Source organism: Ceratotherium simum, chromosome 5 (assembly GCF_057802395.1).
Source record: "Ceratotherium simum simum isolate JZ-2026a chromosome 5, ASM5780239v1, whole genome shotgun sequence".
Lineage (NCBI taxonomy): Eukaryota > Metazoa > Chordata > Mammalia > Perissodactyla > Rhinocerotidae > Ceratotherium > Ceratotherium simum.
The window spans coordinates 84778991-84789725 of NC_141904.1; the positions used below are offsets into that span (position 1 = coordinate 84778991).

Genomic DNA, 10735 nt, shown 5'->3' on the forward strand with positions numbered 1-10735 from the left:
TCCCAGCCTCTCTTGTAGCCAGAGATGTGCTTGTGCCACAAGCACATGTTCAATGTTCAATGAGAGTGAGAAAGTATCTGGGGGGAGGAGGGGAAAAGAGCTTCTGGGAGAGATGTTTCTCCCCGAGAAAAAGACAAGAGGGTGCTCCTCTCCTACTCCTTGCTTTGAATACAGTTGCTAGGGGATGTGATGTTGGGCGATGTGGCAGCCATATTGTGATCAGGAGGTGAGAGGACAAACTACAAAGGAACCTTGTGCTTGATGACATCATTGAGCTGTTGAATCACATCTGCCTCCTGAGTTCTTATTATGCAAGATAATGAACTGATTACACTGTTTGATTCTCTATTATTTAGGTTTCCTGTAACTTGTAGCTGTATATATCCCAACCGATACCAAAAAATAAATAAGAGAATGAGTGAACAAATGAGTGTTTTTTCCTATCAGCCCCCTTCTAGAACCTTCTACCCAGCCAGAACCATCTCTCCTCTCAGATCCCCCACCCCACCCATATATCTGCTCAAAGGCCCCTTCTTTCTTTCTGAGAGTTCTGGGTAGCCCTGTGCCAGACCCACATGCGTTCAAATCCCAGCTCTGCAACCCATTGCTCTGTGACCTTGGAAATATGACTCCCCTTCTCTGAGCCTGTTTCTTCAACTGGACCACCTTGTAGAGAAGCTGTGAGAAACAGACAAGGTGACGCCTATGACGCTCAGCATTCAGCACACAGGAAGTGCCCAGGAATGAGCTGTTACCATGATTACTTTATGTCATCCCCCCCGAGACGGCTCCCATCCACCTTCCCTCCATCTTTCCTATGCCCCCTCTCAAAATCTCCACCCTCCCTTCACATTAATAATAATAATATTCATTTGACAATGGTAACAACAGGCAGGCATTGTTCTGAGGCCCTAACACATGATCTCATCGAATCCTAGCTAAAACCATAAGAGGTGAGTACCGTCATTATTCTCGTCTTATCCCCCAGGACACTGAGGCCTAAAGAAAAAGCTTAGGAAGTCCCCACCCCACCAGGGAGTTTACATTCTATGTTTTCCGGGGCCGGGAGTGGGTAGGGGTGCAAAACAGGAATTCAACAACAGTAGAAGAGATGTCTCACGGATGAGGAGCAGGGAGAGCTCTGTGGAGGGGGACGGGTGGACTCCTTGAGCTGGGGCTCTGGGAAGCCTCCTGTCACACATCACTCTGGCAGGCTCCCACCTCTTCTCTCACCAGTCGCTGTCCCCCATCCTATGCTTAGCTGCACTGAGCCCCCCCACCTTCTGATGCTCTCCCACTTTGGCCTTTGCAAAAGTGCTGTTTGCTCTGCCTGGAGCCACCTCCTCGTCACGTCCAGCTGGCCGGCTCCAACTTCTGTCTCAAGTCTTGGCTTTGGTGCCCTTCCTCCAGGCAGCCTTCCTGGACTGTCTGGGCCTCTCTGGAATCTGAGACCCATCAAGCAAGAAGAGAGGCTGTGAACCCTCACATGTGTCCAGCTCTCTGAGAGGCAAGGCCTCATTCAGTTCTTCCCACAGCCTTCCGAGGCAGGCAAGGCAGGCATTCTCAGCCCCTAGACAGAGAAGAAACTAAGGACCAGACAGGACATGAGACCTACACAAAATCACACAGCATCCTTTCCTTCAGAAGACAGGCCCTGAGTTATGCATGTGGAATTTGGCAACAATAACAACAAAGATAATAATTTGCTGAGGTTTATTTGACACTTATCAAGAAGGGCTCTAACAGGTTTATACGTATTAACCCATTTAATCTTCGAAACGACCCTGTGAAATAGATATTACTGTTTTCCCCACTTTACAGGTTAGGAACCAGCAGTGCAAAGAGATGAGAAACTCGCTCTTTCAACTACCAAACACTCACCACCAAACACCAGAACACTCATCTTTTCCCCCAGTAACCAAGGCAACTAGAGATCTTCCTCATCCATTAAATCTGTGAACTTTAAAAAATCATACACGGCAGTAGCAGCAAGGATGCAGGGAATAAACATACTCACAGATGGAGGACAGATACCTACATTGATTTTTTAAAAATTTTCTTGACATAATTTGGCAATAATATACAGTAAGAATATTTGTTCCTTTTGTCTCAGCAATTCCACTTCTAGGAATCTCCTTCTTAGGAAATACTCAGAAATGCTGGACAAAATTTGTATGAAAAGTTTTCATTTCAGTGTTATGTATAACAACAGCAACTAAAGAAAGGAATTCACCTAGAAGGTCAGCAATAGGGCTGGTGGGAGAAACAATGAAACATGACTTAGCCATTAAGAGCGATGTTATAAAAGAAAAGTAAATGTCATTTTTCTAAAAATGTCCAAAATTCAGTGATGAGTAAAAATAAATAGGATACAAAATTATGTATACATAGTATCATTTGTATTGTATTGTGTTGCATTGTATTGTATGATTACACACCTGGAAGGGAATCTCCCGGAGGTTAACACTGTGTACAACAATACCGGCTCAATCCATCGAGCAGGTGAGGCAGGGTCTCGTTCCTCCCCAGAACAACCCCTGCCACTGCCACTACTGTGTGACTCTCCTTCCACAGATGGGACTACTGAGGCGCAGGAAATTCAGCCCCTCACCAAGGCCAAGACTGGGCGACTCCAGAGCCCACCCCCAGGCCCCCACCTTCCACACTCTACTTCTCTAGACACAGTCTCCCCGTGTGACATTATGGATAGGTGGTTAAAACTTTCCTATGTTTTTAAAAACTATTTTCCAAGCTGCCTACAATGAACATCTATCACTTACATAATCAAGGGGGAAAAGGCAATAAAATCATTTGTTTATGCAACGTGTCCAGAAAGTTCCGGAAGGCTGTACACACCCAGGTGTTAGCCACGATTATCTCCATCCGGCAGGAGGACTGGAGCATCCTGGGCTCTTCATTTCCCTCGATTTTGTTGTTTTTCTGCAGAAAGTGAGCACACGAGTTATTTAGGATTCAGACATGTGCAGCGTCCGGGGCTTCCATAGGCTCTGCAGGGGGTGCCTGCTCTCATGGGGAAGGTGGCACCTCCAGACCCCTGCCCGGCCTCTGCCCACCAGCCCGGGACATGGCTGCTCCCTCCCCGCGGGAAAGCGAGGAGCCAGCACCAGCTTGTGTCTCTCCAGTTCCCTCCCAGGAGGGCCATGTCCTTGCTCATCTGTAAATTTCAATCAGCCAGGCACCAGGCTCCAGCTCGGGCTGAGCAAATGTTCCAAGGAGGAAAAGAAAAACCAGCCCAACAACTCCGGGAGGACATTCCGTTTAATTAAAGTGAGGATCAGGGGGGCTGTAAACCCTTTCTGATGAAACGTGGAGTCGGCCAGGGCAGGCAGGGGTGGATGCCAGAGGGAGCAGTGGGTGTGGGGAGGGAGCCGCCTCCTGTCCTGGCAGTTCTGCCCTGAGGCCCCCGCAGGCCTGGGGTCTTCTAACTGCAGTGAGGAAGGGTGCTGACCTCAGAAGCCAGGACCCTGAAAGGGCCCATCACCCCAATGGGATTATTGCTAATACCCCCGCTATTAGGCGGGTAGGAGAGGTGGGGAGAACATGTGTGCCAACCAGGGAGCGGGGGCTCCGGGCTCGGCCCACGAAGAGTCTGCGTCTAGGGCTGGCTCCCGCACTCCTCCTGCTCCTCTCGCCCACCTGCCAGGGAGCCCGGCTTCTCAGGTTCTCCGCTCAGAGGGAATGAAGGGGAGGAAGGACCCTGCTCACGGCTGTCCCTCCTCTTGAGCCAACTTTCCAGCGGCCGGGCAGCAGGGCAGGAGGCTCAGACGACACTGGAAGATGCGGTGGCGGTGGCCACTGCAATGATTGCAGCCAACACTTATTGAAGGTCACTGCCGCCCCTGGGAGTGCATCAGTAAGAGCTCAGCCTGCGCGCGTTTGAATCCTGCCTCTGCTCCTCCCTCGCTGTGTGGCTGAGGGCAACTTAACTCACCTCTCTGGACCTCATTTTCCTCATCTGTAAAATAGGGATAATGGTGAGGCCTGTCTTACAGGGCTGTTGTGAGAATTAAATTAGTAAATACGTGTAAAGCATAAGAACAGTGCCTGGCACGTTGCCCATACTCAATAAATGTTAGCTGTTATTAAAACACTTTATGTTTATACCGGTTGACTCATTGATCCATCCCAATATCCTGCATGGTAGTCACTTTCATGATCTCTTTTGGCAGATGCAAACACAAGGCACAGAGAGGCTAAATATCTTGCCCAAGGTCACACAGCTCATCTAGTAAGGAGAGGAGCAGGATTCAGACCCAGGTCCTGAGGCTCTATAGCCAACGTGCTTAGCCATCATTTTATGCCATTTCTCAGTAAGGATGTGTAGATGTGGAAATGTAGGTGTGGATAATACTTTGTAGCAATTTTTTTTAAGGTGATGAATATTAAGGGAGTGATTATCAGAGTTGAAAGGGCAGGGGGTCAGGGGTCAGGCCAACTTGCATTCCAGCCTCAGTGTGGCTGCTTTCTAGGTGCAATAGAGTAAGAGGCTGTGCAAGAACAGTCCCTGTGCCGGGTCATGGGATGGGGTGGGGAGGGGAGGGGCACCAGGAGAAGGACCTGTCCCCTGTGGGTCCTGGACCCCTGCTCCTGGAAGGGTCTCCTCCTCCTTCCTCAGCTCCCTGCCCCTCACAGCAGCCCAGAGCCCACAGAGCAGCCAGATGCAGACCCCAAACCCCACAACTACCACCTAATGGCAACTGATGAAGCCTGAGGCCACATCGCATCAGATCCCAGCAGGGGTCCGGGGGCTGGGCTTAAAGGAGCTGAGGGCAGCTGAAGACAGGAGGAGGCCAGTGAGAACACCCCCATGTGGGGCATCTCAGCCCTGCCCCTTCCACAGAAGTGCCTGTGGCGCGACTCCATCACTGGGAGCCTGGACCACCACGATGGCTCCTCCCCGGCTCTGTCCTGCAGGCCGGCGCCCCCCAGGCCAGCCTCCACCCCGCAGCAGAGGGATGTCTGTCACCGACTAGGTACCTCTAGAAACTCAAAGGTGGGTTTGGAAGCAATTAACTGTTTTTCCAAGTTGTTTCTTTTCCTTTTGTGTGTTAAGGAGATGTAACCACCAAGCATCCTGAAACTGACCAAGCCTCACCACATAACCTTTGCCTTACTTTTAATGCTAAGATCTCTGCGGGAGGAGCTTAGGCCTCATTATGTGGAAGCTTGTTCTCCAACTCAGTCTGTGTAAGCAAATACCCCCTCTCCCTTTTGAATATTCATTCCCCCACCAAAATAAAAGTTCCTGCTTCCCTTTGTTTGGGGATGCCATGACTTTGGAAATGATTCCTCATGGCCTCCTATTTGCTGCAAATACACTCTACTATGTGAGACAACTTCCACGGGTGTCGAGTCTTATTTAACTCACCAGGAGGCGAGCCCACTTGGTTCCGTAATATGTCTACAATGCAGATCTGATCTGAGCTTGTCTAAAACCCTCCCACATCCCCATCATCCTCCACAGGAAGTCCAAACTCTTTGCCATGACCCTGAAGCCCCATCCATCCGGTCTGGGCTGTCCCTCTTCCATCCTTTCTGGCCGCTGCCCTCCCCAACTTCAACCACTAAGCTCCGACCATGCTGAACATTTCTTGGTACCGTGCTCTCTCACCTCTGCATTTGATGGTGCAGCTCCCTCTGCATGAAGCTCCCTTCCTGCCGGCCACTCCACTCCCCACCACCAAAACTGCTACACTTATCCATTGCTTCCTTGAGCAAATCACCCCAACACTCCTCTAACTCCAGGCTAAGTTAGCTGCCCCTGCTAAGGGTTTCCACAACCTCCTAACTTCCCTCATTGAGCATTTATCATACTCTGTTGTAATTAAAAGTGTGTCTCTTCCATTGGACTGAGGGAACTCCTTGAGAATAGGGACCAAGTTGGAGTTGCTTATTATTGAAATTATGGTGCCTGGGATAGAGAAGGTGCTTCACCTGCTGGATGGGTGAAGGATGGCTGGATGGATATGTAGGTAGAAGAGTGGATGCTTTGGTGAATGGGTAGATGAATGGATGGATGGACAGACACATGGATGGATGGATGAGTAGAATGAGTGAGTGAATGAGTGGATGAATGAAAGGGCAGATGGATAGATGAATAGACAGGTGAGTGGAGAGAGAGAACAATATATTGGTGGATGAATAATGAGAGGATAGATAGATTAATGGATAAACAGAGGATGAGTATGTTACCGAAACAAGTGGGCTCACCTCCTGGTGAGTTAAATAAGACTCTACACCAGTGGAAGTTGTCTCACAAAGTAAAGTGTATTTGCAGTGATGGTGCTCAGGGCAAGCTGCCCCAGGAAGCACCACTCTGGTATGCGGATTATTTCGAGCTGAAGACAATAAGGATATTTGACCTCCCCCACTAACTGCCTAGAGAATCTGGCATGGTGGCTCATTCCTGGAACAGATCTTCTATCATGATGGCTATAAAGATAATGTAAAATAGATGTTACAATGGAAGGGGCACCAAGCACCTTTTATCAAAAAAGTCTATCTCTCCCTGACCAAATTATCAATAGATGACCCTGAAAAGAATTGTCCTTCTGCCCTCTGAAGTCCCAGGCCACTACCCACCCCCAACACGTTCCTTCGCCTTTAGCTGCAATACTTAAGCAAGCAGCTTAGACAGAGGGACGAGTTGCTCATTTCTGAGCTTCTCCCATGCATACATGTTATTAAACTTGGTATTATTTTCTCCTGCTAACCTGTCTTGTTGATTGTTTGGCCAGCCAGAAGAACCTTAAGGGAAAGGGCAGAGGGAGATTCTCCCTCTTCCCCCGACAGCAGCAAATAGGAGGCCATGAGGAATCACTTCCAAAGTCATGGCAGCCCCAAACGAAGAGAAGCAGGAACTTTTATTTTGGTTGGGGAATGAATATTCAAAAGGGAGAGGTGGGTATTTGCTTTCACAGGCTCAGTTGGAGAACATGCTTCCACATGAGGCCTAAGCTCCCCCGGGAGAGACCTTTGCATTAAAAATAAGGCAAAGGTCATGGGCATAGCTCTTGTGGTGAGGCTTGGTCAGTTTCAGGGTGGCTGGTGGTTACATCTCCTTAACACACAAAAGGAAAAGAAACAACTTGGAAAAACAGTTAATTGCTTCCAAACCCACCTTTGAGTTTCTCGAGGTGCCCAGACGGTGACAAGTAGGTGACTGGATGGACAGATGAATGACTGAAAGGCTAGTGGACACATAGACTGATGGATGGATGAATGCTGGGCTTTCCTCTATCTTTAGAGGGAGAAAAGCTCCAGTCTCGGATTTCAAGGTTTGGAAGGCCCCTGGGCCTGCCCCCAGCTCTTATTTTTAATGGTCACAACAACAGTAACATATTCTTAAATCAGACTTGTTTTTCAATCGAGGTGAAATTCACATAACATAAAATTAACCACTTTAAAGTGAACAGTTCAGTGGTGTTGAGTACATTCACAATGTTGTGCAACCACCACCTCTAGCTAGTTCCAAAACATTTCACCACCCCAAAACAACATCCAGTTAAGCAGTTTCTCCCCATCCTCCCCTCCCCCATCCCCTGGCAATCACTAACTTACTTTGTCTCTGTTGATTTTTCCTTTTCTGGACATTTCCTATAAATAGGATCATACAATATGTCAACTTTTGTATCTGGCTTTTTAAATCAGACTTCTTGTGGGCAACAAAAACAAGTTTCTGAGGTCGGGGAGGAATCTATAAAATGGGAATATGACAGCCCTTGCGCGGTGGCTCCCGCTGGGAAGACAGAAGAGCTCATGGAAGCAGCCGGGGTTGAGATGCTGGAGCCTGGGGCTGTAAAGGGGGCGTCGAGAACGCACTGACCTCTTGAGGTGTGCCAAGCAGCTGGCTTAGGGTCTGCCAGGAAGCGAGAACTTGGTAAGTAGGAACTAGAGTGTCCTTTATTGAATGGCATGGGGAGGAAGAGAGATTCCCCTCACCTCCTGGCTCTGCAGTGGTCATAGACAGGACCAAACACCAACAAACATGGGGCACTTGCTGTGTGCCAGAAGCTTTTAGCACAACTTTCCACTTATTCTTCCTGACAACCCTGCAGAGGGTCTATCAGAAGACCCATTTTACAGACGCTGAAGCAGAGGCTCAGAGAGGTGAAGAGACCCACCTGACGCCACACAGCAGAGGAGTGGTTGAGCTGGGCTTGAGCCCATGCGTGTCCAGCACCAACCCGGTGCTCTTTCCCCTGCAACATGCTGCCCCTTCCTCTCCTCCTCCTCCTTGTTGGGGGCTTGCTGTCTGCAGAGGATTCCAACCCTGACTTAGGCCCCTCTATCCCCCCTGCCCTCCCCCCTCCACTAAAACCTTCTTCTTAATCACTTCCTGCTGCCCACGGAGCCGCAGACCGGCTCCCTCCTCCCCCAGCATCTCTCTCTGCTCCCTTTAAGGCGGCAGCCAAAGGCCTCTTTGTGGCACGAGGCTGCCATCTGGAGTCTGTGCAGAGTACAGCAGCCACAGAAGGAAATACAGGAGTCTGAGAATTCCCTCCTGGAGGGGTGGGGACACCGCCTCACCTCGCAGCTCAGGGAGGAGCAGGCAGGCCCTGGGCCAGTTCCATCTGGGCTCTTCCTCTGTGGCTGGCCCTGTGCTGGGTGCTTTACCTGCACTGATCTCCTTCATTCTCACTGCAGCCTACAAGAACTACACCCACCCTATGTGTGTAGTGAGGGCTCAAGAAATACATGTGATGAAAGGATTGATACTGTGATTTCTCTTATATGAAGTCCCGAGAGCAGTCAGAGTCCCAGAGACAGAAAGTGGAATGGTGGTTTCCAGGGCGTGGGGGAGGGGGAATGGGGAGTTAGTGTTTAATGGGGACAGAGTTTCAGTTTGGGAAGATGGAAAGTTCTGTGGGTGGCTGGTGGTGATGGCTGTACAACAATGTGAATGTACTTAATGCATTGGAACACTTAAAAATGGTTAAAATGGTCAGTTTTGTGTTATGTATATTTGACCACAATAAAAAAGAAATATACGTGAGTGAGTGAATCCACTAAGAGATGAGCAGGTGAATAAAGGAATGCATGATCACGACAACAGTAGTACTTACTGAATATGGAGTACGCGTCAGTCGTCGTGCAAGGTGCGGTGCAACTCACAGGTACTTTTATTCAGCCCTGCGACGTGCCCAGCGGTGCTAGGGGCTCTTGGGACACAGCAGTGAGCACATCCCCACCACGACAGAGCTGACCTTTCCTGGGAAAGATGGTAGACAAGGAATATTAAAATGTCGGCTGGTGACTCGTGCTGATAAAGTCATATATGGGCACCCACAAAACGGAGGCCGAGCCAGCGGCCACGTCACAGTCCTACACCTACGGGAAACTGCTGACAAGAAGTCCTAACACTCCGGTCATGGTCCTCTAACTCGGCTCCAGCCGGCAACCCTGACCCTAGAACCCAGGACCCGGCGCCCCTAGAGGAGAGCCCCGCCCCCCAGCCCATCGCCCTGCCTCCCCCACTCTGTGAACGCGCTCTCGCCCCAAATCCCGCGGGAACAGGGCTCCACAGCCTGGGCGGTCTCGACTCCTCCGGTCCGTGGATTGTTTTCCGTCTACCAGAGGACGCCGACTCCTTACTGAATTGTTTTAGTTTTGTCCTTTGACAGTGCTATAAAGAAAAAAATAAGACAAAGTAAAAGGATGACGAAGGGCCTGGAGGGAGATGGGGGAGCTCTTTCTGCCGGCTGTAACCTGGGAGTGTTACCGCCCAAGGCGGGGAATCTTCTGCTGGCTGTGAAACATGCCAAGAGGCAAGAGGCAAGGTGGTAGGAAAGAAAGGACTTTTTCTTACAGTTTGCTAGCAAGAGGGAAGATGGCCGACTAACGTCAGAAAAAAACCATCTTACAGAGCAAAGACTATAGGCCAGTTATATAGGGGGCTGGCCTCTGAGTGGGGGCGGCATCTGGTCTTAGTTGCTGGCAGTCTTTTGTTTTACTGGATGTGCATCAGAGACTGGAGCAACGCCCTACACCCTGATCTTTCAGTTGTCTTGATGATGGCTGTCAGCATAGACTCTGCGAGGGGGGCATCACATTTCTAAAGAACTCAAGGGAACAGTTATCAACTTATAGCAGCTGTGAGGGGCTGTAAAGTCCAGAGTTAGTCAGAGGTCATCCGAAGTTATAATATACTTCCCTCGTGTCAACCTTGTCTTGAGCCGGTATCAAGAGGGCCTCTCTGAGGAAGTGGTGTTGGGCGTTACTGGCTTGATCCTCACCACACCCCTATGAGGTAGGCACTGTGATTACACCCATTTTACAGATGAGGCATCTGAGGCGCAGGGGGCTGCTCAGGGTTGCCCAGACGGGAAGTGGCCCAGCCGGGAACTGAATCCAGGTGTGTTGGAGCCCAGCCCTGGAGCTCTTAACCGCGCTGTGAGTAAGTGAGGGAGTGACCTAGTCTCTCAGATCATGCACTGCAGGCACGTACTCCAACTCTGAGGGCCTCAAGGCTGAGTCCCAAGCAGTGAGCCTGGTGGCTTCCCTCCCCGCCATCGGCCTGTCCCGGGAGATGCAGGTGGATTCGTGCGTCCACAGGTGGGGCTGATGCCTGGTCCAGGAGGGTGAGCCCTCTGCCCCCGCCCCCCTGTCAGTCTATGCCAGGCTGGGAAGGGGGACTGGGCAGTAGAACCTGCCTGAAGTGAGACTAGCGTGCCAGACGCTTCAGATAAAGATGAAAAGCCTCCCACAGTATTGC

At 50.2% G+C, this 10735-nt stretch overlaps 1 long non-coding RNA gene across 1 annotated transcript; it reads right to left on the minus strand.

Moving 5' to 3' along the window:
• Positions 1 to 1699: 1699 nt before the first annotated feature.
• LOC147917138 (uncharacterized) lies at positions 1700 to 10503 on the minus strand. Its single transcript, XR_015552302.1, has 3 exons — positions 9356 to 10503; positions 9087 to 9232; positions 1700 to 2940 (listed from the first exon to the last, which is right to left on the minus strand). It is a non-coding gene; the product is annotated as an uncharacterized LOC147917138 (long non-coding RNA).
• Between the last annotated feature and the right edge of the window lie 232 nt (positions 10504 to 10735).